At 36.6% G+C, this 14,001-nt stretch overlaps 1 long non-coding RNA gene across 2 annotated transcripts; it reads right to left on the minus strand.

Annotated features, from left to right (window-relative positions):
- Positions 1-7,022: 7,022 nt before the first annotated feature.
- Positions 7,023-11,116, minus strand: LOC129889123 (uncharacterized). 2 transcript variants are annotated; one of them, XR_008766803.1, is made up of 5 exons: positions 10,663-11,116; positions 10,169-10,279; positions 9,632-9,698; positions 8,085-8,244; positions 7,023-7,259 (listed from the first exon to the last, which is right to left on the minus strand). It is a non-coding gene; the product is annotated as an uncharacterized LOC129889123 (long non-coding RNA). The 2 variants fall into 2 exon arrangements; XR_008766802.1 differs by lacking the exon at positions 8,085-8,244 and having other exon boundaries at positions 10,663-11,089.
- Positions 11,117-14,001: the final 2,885 nt, after the last annotated feature.

Consider the following 14,001-nt stretch of genomic DNA (forward strand, 5'->3'; position numbering starts at 1 on the left):
TCGAATTTGATGAAGCTTGTATCAAGGCATTCTTGTTCCTCATAGAGAAACTTATTTCAACTGCTATCATTGTGGCTCTGAATTGGAGCATTTTTTGAGCTTATGTGTGATGCAAGTGGTGTAGCGTTGGGGAATTTTCTTGTCCATAAAAGGAAAATTTATTCCACCCCTTCTACTATGCTAGTAAGACGTTGAATGTAGTACAAAAGAATTACACAGTTACTGAGCAAGAGTTGTTAGCTGTTGTTTATGCATTCAAAAAGTTTTGTACTTATCTCTTGGGTAAAAAAGTGGTGGTTCATACCGATCATGCTATAATCTATTATTTAATGGCAAAAAAAGATGCTAAACTCTAGTTGATCCATTTGGTATTGTTGTTGCAAGAATTTGATTTATAGGTGAAGGATCGTAAAGGGTGTGAAAATCAGGTAGCAGACCATTTTTCAAGATTAGAATCGGAAGTGGTTGTGTCTATAGACCAAGAGATTGAGGAACCCTTCCTGGATGAATTGGTAATTAGGTTATCTCAGACTTCAATTCCATTGTATGCAGATTTTGCCAAATTCATTGCGTATGGAATTCTCCCAGAGGGTTTAAACTTTAAACAATGCAAAATATTCATGTTTGATGCAAAGAAATACTATTGGGATGAACATTATTTGTTTATAGAATGCGTTGATCATATCATCCGGCGATGTGTTACGGAGGTGGAAGTTGAAGCAATCCTTGGTGCTTGTCATTCTTCCCTAATTAGTGGTCACCATAGTGGGGTTCGCACTGCAGCTAAAGTTCTTCAAAGTGGCTACTATTGTCCCTCTTTTTATCATGATTCAAATGAGTTCGTGAAGAAGTATGATCAATATCAAAAGAAAGGAGGCGTGTCTAGGCGATATGAGTTGCCTCTTACCCCAATCTTGTAGGTCGAATTGTTTGATGTATATGAGATTGATTTTATGGGGTCTGTGTGAGTTCCTACAGGAAAAATATATTTTGGTGGCTATGGATTATGTGTCAAACTTGGTAGAAGTGATGGATTTACCTAACAATGAGGGGCGAAGTGTAGTGAAATTCCACAAGCGATATATATTCACAAGATTCGACACATAAAAGGCCATTATAAGTGATGGAGGATCTCATTTTTGCAATCGTATGTTTTCATCATTACTATGTAAGTCTGACATCAATCACAAGGTGTCCATGCCATATCATCCATAAACTAGCGGTCAAGTGAAAGTGTCGAACCTTGAAATCAAGAATATCTTTGCCAAAACTGTGAATAACAACGGGTCCGATTGGTCCGGGAAGTTGGATGATGCTTTGTAGGCTTACCGAACTATGTATAATACACCGATTAGAATGTCTCTATATCAGCTTGTGTTCGGTAAGGTTTGTCACATGTCGGTTGAACTAGAGCATAAAGCCTTGTAGGCGTTGAAATAAATAAAGTTGAATTGGGATACTGCATCGAAGGGGAGAGTTGATCAACTTCATGCCTTAGAAGAATTTCAACTTCAAGCCTATGAGAGTTATACTATCTACAAGGAAAGAATGATAAAATGGCATGATGGATACATCTTAAAACAAGACTTTAGAGAAGGGGATTTTGTGTTACTTTTCAACTCCCATCTCTGATTATTTCTCGAGAAGTTAAAGTCTAAATGGTCTAGGCCCTTTAGAGTGGTTCGTTTATTTGCAAATGGTGTTATTGAGGTTGAAAATAAATATGGGTCAACATTCAAAGATAATGGGCAGCGCCTCAAGTTGTATTTTTGTGAAGGCCCTACTTTAGGAATGATTGAAGTTATGTATTTGGATGACGCTTGAATGCATGTCCATGTTGTGCCACGACGTTAACTAAGGTTCTTCTTGTGAGGCAACCCAAGTTTTAGAATTTTTAATTAACTGTATGTTCATTGTGTAGGTTGAAGTTGGACTTTATGGAAGAGCCTCAGTGTGCGAGTAAGGAGAGCCATTTGGCGAGCCATCGAACCTCAAGGATGAGCCCATTGGAGATCGCCTTTTGGACATTAGGGTAGCCAATATATCCCTAGAGTTTCTGCTCTTTTGGGTGAGCCAAAGACACATTGGCAATCTACCAAATTACTAAGGAAAGCCTATGCAAGATCGCCTATTTGACCTCCGAAGGACCTTAAATATCCCAAGTGCTCTGAAACTATTGGTGAAGTGATCCACATGTTTGCGACTCGCCTACATGTGTCGATGAGTTCTATCATTCTCGCTACCTCACTCAACCAAGACTTGAAGGGTTTATCACATTCAGTGAGATAGGACAACTTGGCAACTCGTCGATCTCTTTGGTGACGTTATGTACTCCTCGCCTACTTGAATGACCACTTGGAATTAAAAGGGTCCTCTTTCATTTAAATGCCCAACTCTTCAAATTTCACTCCTTAATCTTCCTACACTATTCACCCTCCCTATTTCCCTTATTTTAGTTTGTTTTCTTTCATTTGATTTTCATTTTCTTTTGTATCTATGTAGATTGAACTTGTGCTCTTAGTCACGTCTCTCGTTTTCATCAAAGTAAAATTTACAGGTGTGCTTCCTTGGTTTAGGTCCTACATTGTCTATACTGATTTGGTAATGCCATGAATAGTTTATTTGTTGTTGACCTTTTGTTGTTTGAGCATGTTTATGTGAGGTTTGACCTGAGGAGATGGTTGGAATTTGTATACCTGATCGTTTGTTGGTTGTGGATTGTATTAGGACCTTTGACATGAGTTTCATGTGTGGGTCCTTGATTGATAAATGCTAGTGCTTCAAGTAGGGTTGATAATTTTTTCGGGGGTGAAGTCTGAGTAACCCTGGATCCTTGAATTCCTAATTTTTCCCAATGATAGATGGGTAACGTCATTCTTAAGGTCAAATTTTGTTGAATTCATGGTAAATTGATCAATTCTAAGGGAATTTGGATCCCTAATTAGTTGGGTAATCATTATTTCTTTGAAAATTGTAAATGGGATATTTGAAATAATTGAGGGAGAGGTTGTTACTCTGAAAATTTGAGAAATTAGTGTTTGTGGGTAGTTACGCAGGCTCATGCATGTTCGCCCAGGTGCTTGGCGAGTCGCCAAGGGGAATTTACTCTCCCTTCACACTCTCATTTGCTTGTTCTTCCTGAACAAATCAGCAAGTCATGAATAATGGCTGATGATCTTTGCCTCTTACTAGTAAAGGGAAAAACCCTATATATCTTATTAGTCAAGCCTAAAGGCCCTTTACTAATATAATAGAAGGTAAGACCGGCTTTCGCGCAGCAGCTGTGCCCTTGCTTCTTGTCAATAGAGAGTTAGGATATTTTCTAAGCTCCTTCGCCAAGTGGTAACCTCTATTTTTTGGCCATAATCCCATGATTTACCAACACATTTAATGGATTCCAGCATGAAATGGGAGCGGGCGAAGATATGTAGCTTCTATTTTAGGGGTACACAGTCATGTGATGAGAAAAGGGGGGTATATACCAGACTCATTCACAAGCGCAAGGTGCGGCATCTGCCTGAATGAGGAGAGGATTTCTCTAAAACAAAGATAGGCATATCAGGAAACATTGTGAAGTCACCCCTACTTTGCTATCCAGGGAGCTGTTGACTAATGACCTAAAACATGTGTGACATTTGGGAAGCATGAGCAACCCACTTCGCACCTTCCCTTCCATATGAAAAGATCATGGGGTTCTCCCAACATATATATTTCGGGGTGCAACTATTTAGTAGGCATGAAAAACCTTATCTATGATCTGCTTATTTCTAAGTACGTATCATCCACTACGTTATCCACCATCACTACAGCCACCAAAATCCTAACCTCTCTCGGATATTGAGTGGGTTGACCTAGGAAGAGATCCGGACGAACCTTCAAATAAGAAGAATAGAAGTTGACCACAAGTCCATATTTATGGGAGGCTACTACTCATAAGGCCATCTCGGGCATGGGAAACAAAGACGGAGGACAACTGACTTAACTAGAGAGCTAAACGGCATTGAAGATGAGTGCACAGGTCGACAAACAACTTCTATCTATAGGTGCTTTCCTTATGGATCGGTCGACTTGTTACGGTTGATTTCTCACACACAATTAGGTTAGGCAGGCTTGAAGAGGTGATATGAATCATTATGGATATAATGCGGTGCTGATTTACTAACTGTAATAAACTTTAATCTACCCAAAAAAGGCAAGAAGACCTTTGACCTGGTCTGAGGATGGATTGGGATTGCTTTTATATGGACTTTAGTCCTTAACCATGCTCGAAGATCTCAAACTGGTTTTGAAATGGATCAGGTTGGGCATCCGTTTACGACGTGGGTGGGATTAGCAGTTTTCTCTATTTTCTTTAATGGTAGAAAATAGGCATCAACGGGGGTATATGGGTGGAAACCAGTCTACAGTAATTCAAATTGCACCTTTGGATCACTAAGTAAAATCTTGACTCACACATACCGCGGTGTATTGTTGTCAACTCACACAATCGTACCTATTAACAACAAGACAACTACTCTCTGCATGGCACTAAACAATGGGAACCTCAGCAGCTCGTCGTATGCATTTCCCCTCGCCTTTTTCCCCTAAGAAACTAAGTGTTGAATCAAAAATCATATTGGTACCTTCAGCAAATTCTGCTTGCTCGCCGAACTATTTTGGCATCTCACCAATTTTATATCTATCTCACCCAATGTGTTATCCCTTAGCCCTTCTAAGTTTAGCGAGCATGACTGAGCCCACCTTTCTTCACTAGGTCACTCATCCTTTCCTTCGATGAGCATCAGCCCTCTTGGTTCCTTTATTTTTCTCAACTACATTTTTACTTTAGTTTGAACTAACCTATCACCCAGTGTTCTTTTCTAGTGTATGTGTAGTGTGCAGGAATGGCAAGGGAAAAGACTCAGTACATTGCCTTATAGATGAAGTTGGTGCTCCACCTAGAAAGAGGGCCCAGGGTATCACTATAAATGACCATTCGAGCCTCGCCGAGCCACTTAACTTCCATCTCGGTGTGTAGAACAAAGGAAAAAGGAAAAGGAAAATTTGGAGAACGAATTAGTTACTGGTCTTCATACAATCTTTGAAGAGAAGACTCTCTACTGATGAAGTTGTTGATAAGTACACGAACATTTGGAGAACGAATTAGTTCCACCAATTCGAGCGGTTCACAACTCCATATATCCCTTCAAGGGTTCATGAGTTTTATGAAACCTATGCAAATGCCCTTCCAAAGAGAAAGTAAAAGGCGATTTCAGTAGGCCTACTTGAGGTTTTGACTGTTCATGGAAGGTGAAATGTAGTCAAGTTGATATAAATGATGCTTTGGGGTGCACTTACTGGTATCGCCATTCCTTGGCGGATAAACTCTAAACATGAACGTTAGATGATTTGAAAGGGTGGATGGCCCCATTTATTTCTAATGTTATTCCTCTATGGATTGAGATAGGAGCTATGATCAAGAAAAAAGATGTCAATGTGGCTGCTCCGTAATGGTTTGGCTTCATCGGTAGTACATTAATGCCTATTAAGAATGAGTCTATTTTGTGACATCCCAAAGCTGTGTTGTTGGGAAGTATCATTGTTAGGGGGGTCTAAACCTAGTTGCAATCATTGTTCTATAGATCTTCTTGAGGGTTCGACAGCTGCAGACCTCGCTGTCATTCCCTATCATGATTACTGATTTGTGTAAGCGCACAGAGGTACCATTTATTGAGTGTACTGATGTGAGGGAGGCACCTGCATCGTCTAGTGACATCTGCCAGATTGAGGCAGATTACTTATGTGATGTTGAGGCTATGAGGAGGCCTCCACCGGTTGAGACTACACTAATTGTTGATACAGAGTCTTTAGAGGCTGGCACTATGCCTACTATTTCTAATATGCCGGGTTTATCATCTACCCCTTCTTATTCCATAGATCTTCATGCTGGTACTACACCTCGGTTTCCATTGATACAGTCCATGATATATAAAATGGGCAATTTAACCCATTCAACTAATGTAAGAGCATCGAGATTAGAGACTTATTTTCCCTCTATGATATTCACTTTAATTGAGGACAGTGAGCCACATTAACATAGATAGATGAAAAGATAGACACTCTCATCGCTCGAGTTGAGTAGCGTGAAAAAGTTGAGGGACATTATGCTGACTTTGAGTCCATTTGGAAGACATGCATGAGGACACATAAAACTTGTCCCGTTAGTCCAGTTGGTTGTGATCGGTGATTGAGAGAAATGATCTTAGGCAAAATTTCGATGAGTGAGCCCGAAATAGCCTTAATCTCTTGTGATTCCTTTGTGAACGTGTGAACCCAACTTGGAACCATTTGAGCCTAACTTTTTCCTTGAATGAAACTCATACCTCAACTGCTGAGTCAACCTTTGAAATCCCTTTATGCTACCTATCTATAAACTCCTTGGAGAATTGGATACACTACAAGAAATTTGACCTACTACAATATTTCAACTACCTTTGCAATAGGCCATACTTCAGTTGCAGTAGCGCTATGGCCACGGTTAAAGCAACCGCTACAACAGATCACGTAGCAATAAATCTATTGCTACGGTCTACTCTAATGGTTTATAAAATCATTGCATTAGATATCCCTAATGCGATGGTTTCCTCATTAATTAATTATTGTCGGTTAACCTTTTGGTGGGAAGGTTATGAACCATTGCAATAGCATTTTATGCTACAATTATTTTTATGCTATTGCAACAATTTTTATGTTAGTGCAATAGTTCTAAACTAATACGATTGTAGTGGGATGGTTATGAACCGTTGCAATAAATTTTATGCTACTATTATTTTTATTCTATTGCGACGGTTAATGAGACAATTCTAAGCTAATATGATTGTTGCTACAGTAATGTTGCAGTTCTTTGCCTAGTGCAATAATTATTATTAAGCTTTTGCAACGAACAATATTAGGCTACTGCAACGAATAATATTAGCCTATTGCAACAGATATATAAGTATTACTGAAAGCAATAATTTTATCCAACATAAAATACACATAAATCGATCACCAAAACAGAAACTATTCATTACCAAAATTACTATCCAAGATCCTGATTAGGTAATATTGATAAAAGTAAAATATACATATTTTTTGACCATTCAAAAAAGGTGAAACACACCACAGTTTTTAATTCTCAAAATTAAAAGATTCTAGAACGTAGGTAAAGTTAACATCAACCCGATCCAGGTCCTACGTCAAGTCTTCTGTACTGCTTTCGTCCCTTCCGATTTCATCACCTACAATTAATGAAAATACTAAATAAATCAATATGAGCACTAAATTCTTCTTTTGGTCTAACAACAGTTAGATCATATATAGAGAGAGAGCTTATTGAATCTGGTTGCAAGAGGAAGAAAGAAAAAAGAATATGGTTTCTTTTGGTTCCTTTTCAACATGCTAGACACATTAAATGCAAAATAATTATGAGCAATCAAAACTGCTAAATACTTATCAGCAAGTAATTAACTCACAACCAACAAGGTCGATCCTAGAAAATACTCAACTAACCAAACGGCCAACAAGGCCACCATAAGAGTAAATAGCTAACAACAAGGCTGAAAAAGCCCGTGCTCAACAATCTAACATTTGTAACAAGAATACAAGTCTCAAGGAGTTAGCAGAACATCCAGTCATGATACAAGTATACCCATAAACATCAAATCTAATAATATACAATGCAACAGCAGGGGCCATTTCTAATATAAAAAATCAGAGAGAATTTCCTTTCTTTTGATGGCAGGAAACTTTCCATTTTTTTCTCAAAGATGGCATGCTCATTTTCTAAATAGAGAAAGAAAAGATTCATGTTTGTATAGTATTCTTCTAACAGTTCTCCTGTTTCTTCTAACAGTTCTCCTAGTTAACAAAAAGAATGGTGAGAACTCTTTTCCATTTTGTTGGATTGTAAGCAGTAGTAGAAGAAGAGAACATAAGAGAATAAAATGAAGAAGAAAAAAAACTGGAAGCAACAGCGATATCACAGTAAAGAAGAGAGAAAAATTAAGATACAAAAGCCATATCGCAATAGAGAAAAGAAATTGAGATTCCGAAATTAAATGTACCTTATGTTTATGAGAGTTTCAATATTTGAGGAGTTCCTTAAGTTGACATTCTAGCATATAAGAAGGCCTTTTTGCCATTCAAACTTCATCATTGGCATATGGTTTGTAACAAAATTCTTCAAATTATGTTTATGCCTTCTCCAAGCAACTCCAATCACCTCTAAAGTCACTTAAAGAGCATTGGTTTCATGGGGCACAATATGTCTATCAAAAATAGCTAGTGGAGTACATCTATTTGATATCAAGTTATGGAGTATAGCAATAGTAACAAAGATGTTTCGGGACTTGATCACAATCAAGACAATCTATGAATTAGATAAATTCATGCAATATGTATAAAAGGAAGGCCACTTGAGAAGATTTTGAGTGTTGACCATGCAGAGCCAACAGTAGAAGATGAAAAATATTGTCGTTTGCTGCCACTAGCTACGTATTACAATAATTATATACATATACATATATACATACATACATATATATACATATAAATACTCTTGCTACCTTCTGATTCATCGTCACTCATTCAAATCTTTGTTATTTTTTATTTTAATCACGTGTATATATATACATATATATGTGTATATATATGTATATATATACACGTGATTAAAATAAAAAATAACAAAGATTTGAATGAGTGACGATGAATAAGGTTGCAAGAGTATTTACAATAGGAAAGCAATATGGCTAGTTTTAGCAGATGATGTAGTGTGTACTGATATGATGGTTCCAATGGCTCACAAAGATAGAAGCCCAGTCCTCCTATATATGGGTGGTGGTATGGGAGCTAATAAAATCTTTGTGCTCAAGGACATCCTACTCAAGGAGTAAGTATAGTTAATTATATGTGTTGCAGAGACGGTATAAGTTATTTTTTACCATAGCATGAATATGGTAAGTACTTTTTCGGTATCTCCATTTGTCTGCAATATTTTTTTGATAATGTAGTAGTCTTTTGAATTTTAAGCACTAAGGTATACATTTCATCCTCAGTTGTGTGAAGTTCATGTTTCTACACCAATTACTAATTTAATTTACTACTATGAACTGATGATAGATGTTTGATCTTTCTTACTCACCCATAAGCCAAGCAATTAGAGAATTGGGAAGTTGAAACCAAGAAAGGAAATCGACCAGCTGATGCAATTGAATTTGCCGAATAATAACTAAGTAAACTTTAACGTAAAGCTTGGCCTTTGAAAGTGCTAAATTAGAGGTGATATATATATTCTGAATTGTTATTTCCAACTGTCACTGAAGGAAAATGTGATCAGTTTACACTAGAATAAGAAAAAGCAACCACCAATTGGAGATATATGAAGTAATACCATCCAAATACTGATACGAGAACACACATAAATCTATCTGAACCACTACTTGAACAACACACAAATGTTTCTTGATGTTGCTATTAATATATCTTACTTTATAAAAAAGAAAGACAATTTGCCTATGTATATTTTTAAGGGCACAAGAAAAAGAGCATAAGCATGATATGCATATTGAAGGAAGTTTAAAAGAGCCGAGGGATAGAGTGAGAAGAGAACCTGATTCATTGTAGCTCCACAGTGAAGTGAAACTTTCCTCAGAAGAATTGCAGAAAGATGGTGAATACTGAAAATAAATATAAGAAAGACTTATTAGTGAAAAGAAGATAAATAAGATTAACAAGATTCAAATTTAGGAGATGGGATGATCTGCTTCTCAATAGCAGTTAAATCCTATCACTGCTAATGTATTTCACTAGATTAACTATTGGATTAGTTCATGCTTGTTAGTGAAAAGAAGAAAAATATAATATATATGCTTTAAATTAATACATAAAAGTGAATAAAGAAAATAATGTTTTGTTCCCTTTACTATAATTCTACATCAAAGAGCCTATATCATTTTCAAGAAAGCTACATATACTTCACAAATATTATGCAATACCTATCCTAAATCAGAACATATAAAACATGAGTTAACTGAGGCAACAAATGTAAGGAAATTTCACCACAAATCAAAATAGGCTATTCTGAAGTCTGTTCTCTGTTTGATGGAGATAAGCAACTGTAAAAATTTTAATATAGCATGATAAATACCTTAAATGGAGATAAGCAAGGTGAAGTTTGTTCTCTGTTTGACGGAGATAAGAAACTTGAAGAACCTTTTGGGACTAAGACCTTGCCAAAAATGTAGGTTGTCGGAGTTCCCTGAATTAAGAAATTACAATTAGAAGAAATAGATTTAAACCCTGACAGTAGCAACAAAATTCACCATAGCTAAAAATAGATTTAGACACATACAGATTTAGCTCACGCAACAAAAATCAAACATCAACCGCAAGAAATATAGTGAGAAACTAAATTTCACCATAGATATCAAAAAAAATTTAGTCACACAAGTCAAGCTAAACAAAAATTAAGACCCATATCAGGCAATAGGAAATCCAACAATTTCAGCAATAAAACTTTTGACCCACACCAACACTCAAATGAAAAACCCACAACCATTTAGGTCAAAATCATCTATCTAAAGAAATATATAAAATACACCTCAAAGATTAAAGAGAAACGAAGAAATTAAAGAAGAAAACCTCAAAGATTTCTCACTTTGACAAAAATCACAGAGAAGCAAAACCTAAATCACTAGAATCTCAAATACAATATCAAAATGATTTTTTTTTCATCCTCCAGTCATTCTCCAGCAAGATTTCTACATGGCTTTGTCTAAAAAGAGAACAAAAATGATGGATTTTTCTAAAAACAATGAAGAGAAAACTGAGTTTGTCTAAAGAGAGAAGTGAGAATAGGTTTGTGCATTCTGGGTTTGTTTGAAGTTGTGTTTTTTTATTAAAGAAAAGAATACAAATATCTCATTTGTGGGCTACGAAAAATAAGTGGGGGAAATTATGGAGGGAGTAAATAACTGCTCCTATACATAAATTAATTTACAGAGTGTTGCCTTAGAGGGCTTTATCTCAACGGTTTACATAACCGTTGCTATAGATAAGTTTATAGCAACATTTTTAATATAGTTGTAATAGTTTTATGGCTAAATTGTAGCAAAGTATCCAAGACTTTTGGGGATGATTTAAACTGTTACAATAGACTTTCTATAGCAACTATTTGAGATTCGTTGCTTAAAAAACTATTGACGTAGGCTTAATTTCTAGTAGTGATATGTTGAATAGACAATTTAGGGCAAAAGCCTAAGTTGGGGGTGTGGTAAGATTGAGAAGGAAGATGGTAAAGTAGTTTGTGAAAGATTACCCTTGGATGATAAAAAAAAAAGGAAATGGAATCCCTCCATATAAAAAAAGAGAAATAAATGAGGCAAAGTGTTTAGTGTTTTCAAATGAGTAATGAAAAGGGAGGAGACCAAATGAATAAGGCAAAAATACGAGAGTGACATGAATGATAAAGGGTGATTCGTGATTTCAAAAATAAGAAAGGAAGAAGGGAGATGTTTGAAATTGATACATGCTCCTAGGAAGCTAACTCACTAAACCAAAATGATCATACCTTACACTTTTAAAAGTCCTTTTTGATCTTACATGATTTGAATATTTGATTGATTAGAAAATATGGCCAATCCTATGGGTAGAATTATGCATATTTTTGTTCTTTTGAGTGTGAGAGTAGTGTGTGATTTCGATACCATAACCACTAATTGACATATTGAGAGTGTGTAATGGAATCATTTCATTGATGTGAGGGCATTCTAATATGAGCACTGGCATAAATTTTCACTTTGGAGCGAACATTTGAAAGCATAAACTCGCATTGGGAATTGATTAGTCATCATTTGAAGCCTTGAGTGCACAGTTGAACATTGCATGCTAACTTGAACCTCTTTTGCACTTCTTGTGTTGAGTCTCAATGAGCACTATTTGTAGTCTTTGGTTTCGAGCTGATTGGCTTCTTGATTTACTTGAGGAAAAGAAAAATTTTAAGTTGGGGGTGTTGATGAGTCGAGAATTTGGACTCATTTATAGCTCAAAAAGCAAGAAGTTAGTATCCTCTTTGCCTTCGTTATGACCAAAATGACTCTAAAGTGATTGTTTGTAGATGTAAGGAGTTAAGGATCATTCATAACCTAAACACTGAAGAAAAGAGCTAAAAAGAATAAAAAATTGAGCAAAATGGAAGTTAAAGCTCGCAAATCTCTATCTGCGAGTCGCCAAAGGCGTCAACAATGCGCCAATCGAATCAGAACTCAAGGCTAACAACTTGAGTTGTTTGGTGAGGCAAATGAAATTTAACGATTCACTGAGTTGATATGGGTGAGTTGCATCGCGCTCACCTTAAATCCATTGGAAGGTAGGCATAAAAGGAACATCAAGAAGGCAAGCAAGTGAGACACATGGTGTTATACCTCGTACTTTTGTATCTTGAAAGACTTTTGTACCTTGAGAAGTTTTTGAGTTTCTTGAAAGATTTTTAAGCTTATTAAGCTTCTTAAGTTTCTTGAAAGGTTCTTAAGCTTCTTAGAAGTTACCATGTGAGATGGATAAGCTATAACACTATCAAATAACTCTAAGGAAAGGAGAATGTGATACCCCATTATAACGAAGATTGGTGATAGGGTTATCAGAATACGAAAGGAATTGGAGACCAAATAATGAGTCGTAGGACTCAACTTATTTACGTAAGCTACCAACTTGGAAATCTTACATACTTAAGCTACTTGAGTACATACCAAGCTTACCTAGCAAAGATTACATAGGTTCGTAAAGCAAGATGAGATTACGAACCCACGAGAAGAATAAGAGAGCGACACATGTCAGCAAGAGAGAGTGCCATGTGGTAGCAAATGTAGGTTCCACAACGCAGTAGCTGCAGCAAAGGGGTGGGCCCCACCTGCCATATGGCATACCATGAGGGGTGGTGCGATATGTTGGCCCAATAAGGGCTTGACACATGTCACCACTTAGGGGTTGACACATGTCACCCCTTAGAGTAGCCTATATATGTATATTTATGACTTTTTATTTCCATCCTTATCTCATGAGTCATCTTTGTCAAAAGAAAATTCTAGAAAGAAGAAGAGAAGAGAGAACTTAAGCTAGAGAGAAGAAAGAGCTACAATTTTAGGAGGAGAAAAAGGTAAGTTCTCCGATTCCGCTATGTGAATTAATTATATGAGGTATACCACGAAGGTATGAAGGTGTTAGTAATATAAATTTATGGTTTGGAGCAGCCCCAAATAGACAAAAAATAGCCACGAAGTTTCAGTCACGCTAGAAGAGCTTCTAAGGTGAGTTTTGGTGAGTTTCGGGCAAGGTAAGGCTTTTCCCTTTCAAATTGAAGTTTATGATGTTTTTATGGGGTATATTACATGTTTAAGTGAGTCTGTAAGTGGAAAAGGTGTATAAGTATGCTTGACATTAGAAACAAACTAAATTAAAGTCGTAGTAGGTAAATCGAAGTCGAGTAGTGTGTTGTTTTTGTGGTGCTGCAGGTTGGGGTGGTTTAATTGCGTGTTGCAGGTCTGGAAAGTACTCAAAAAGGGGTGTGGGTGTTGCTGATTTCAGCCACACGATCCTCCATTTTGTATGGTAAAAGATTTTATGAAATAAATGCTAAGAACTCCATTTTGGTATTGTAGTTCGGAGCTAGTTGTTTGGAGTTGTATTGGGTAATGTTGAAGTGATTTATTTATATATATGATGCTGGTTGTTGCTGTTGGTATGGTTGTTGATATTTTGGCCGAGTTGAAATCTCGGGGATGTGGAAGTTATAGGGGAGATGCTGCCCGATTTTCGGTAACTTAGGAACTAGTAATGAACTAGTCGAGGAAAATGGATAAGGAAATGACCTCTATGGAGACTTGGTTGTAGAGTTGGAATTCGAAAGTGAAAGGTCATTAACCATAATATTAATGTCATATTAAATAGGTTCAAGAGACGACGAGGCGAACGTATTAGGAGTAA

The sequence above is a fragment of the Solanum dulcamara genome, chromosome 5, assembly GCF_947179165.1.
Source record: "Solanum dulcamara chromosome 5, daSolDulc1.2, whole genome shotgun sequence".
NCBI classification, from domain to species: Eukaryota; Viridiplantae; Streptophyta; class Magnoliopsida; order Solanales; family Solanaceae; genus Solanum; species Solanum dulcamara.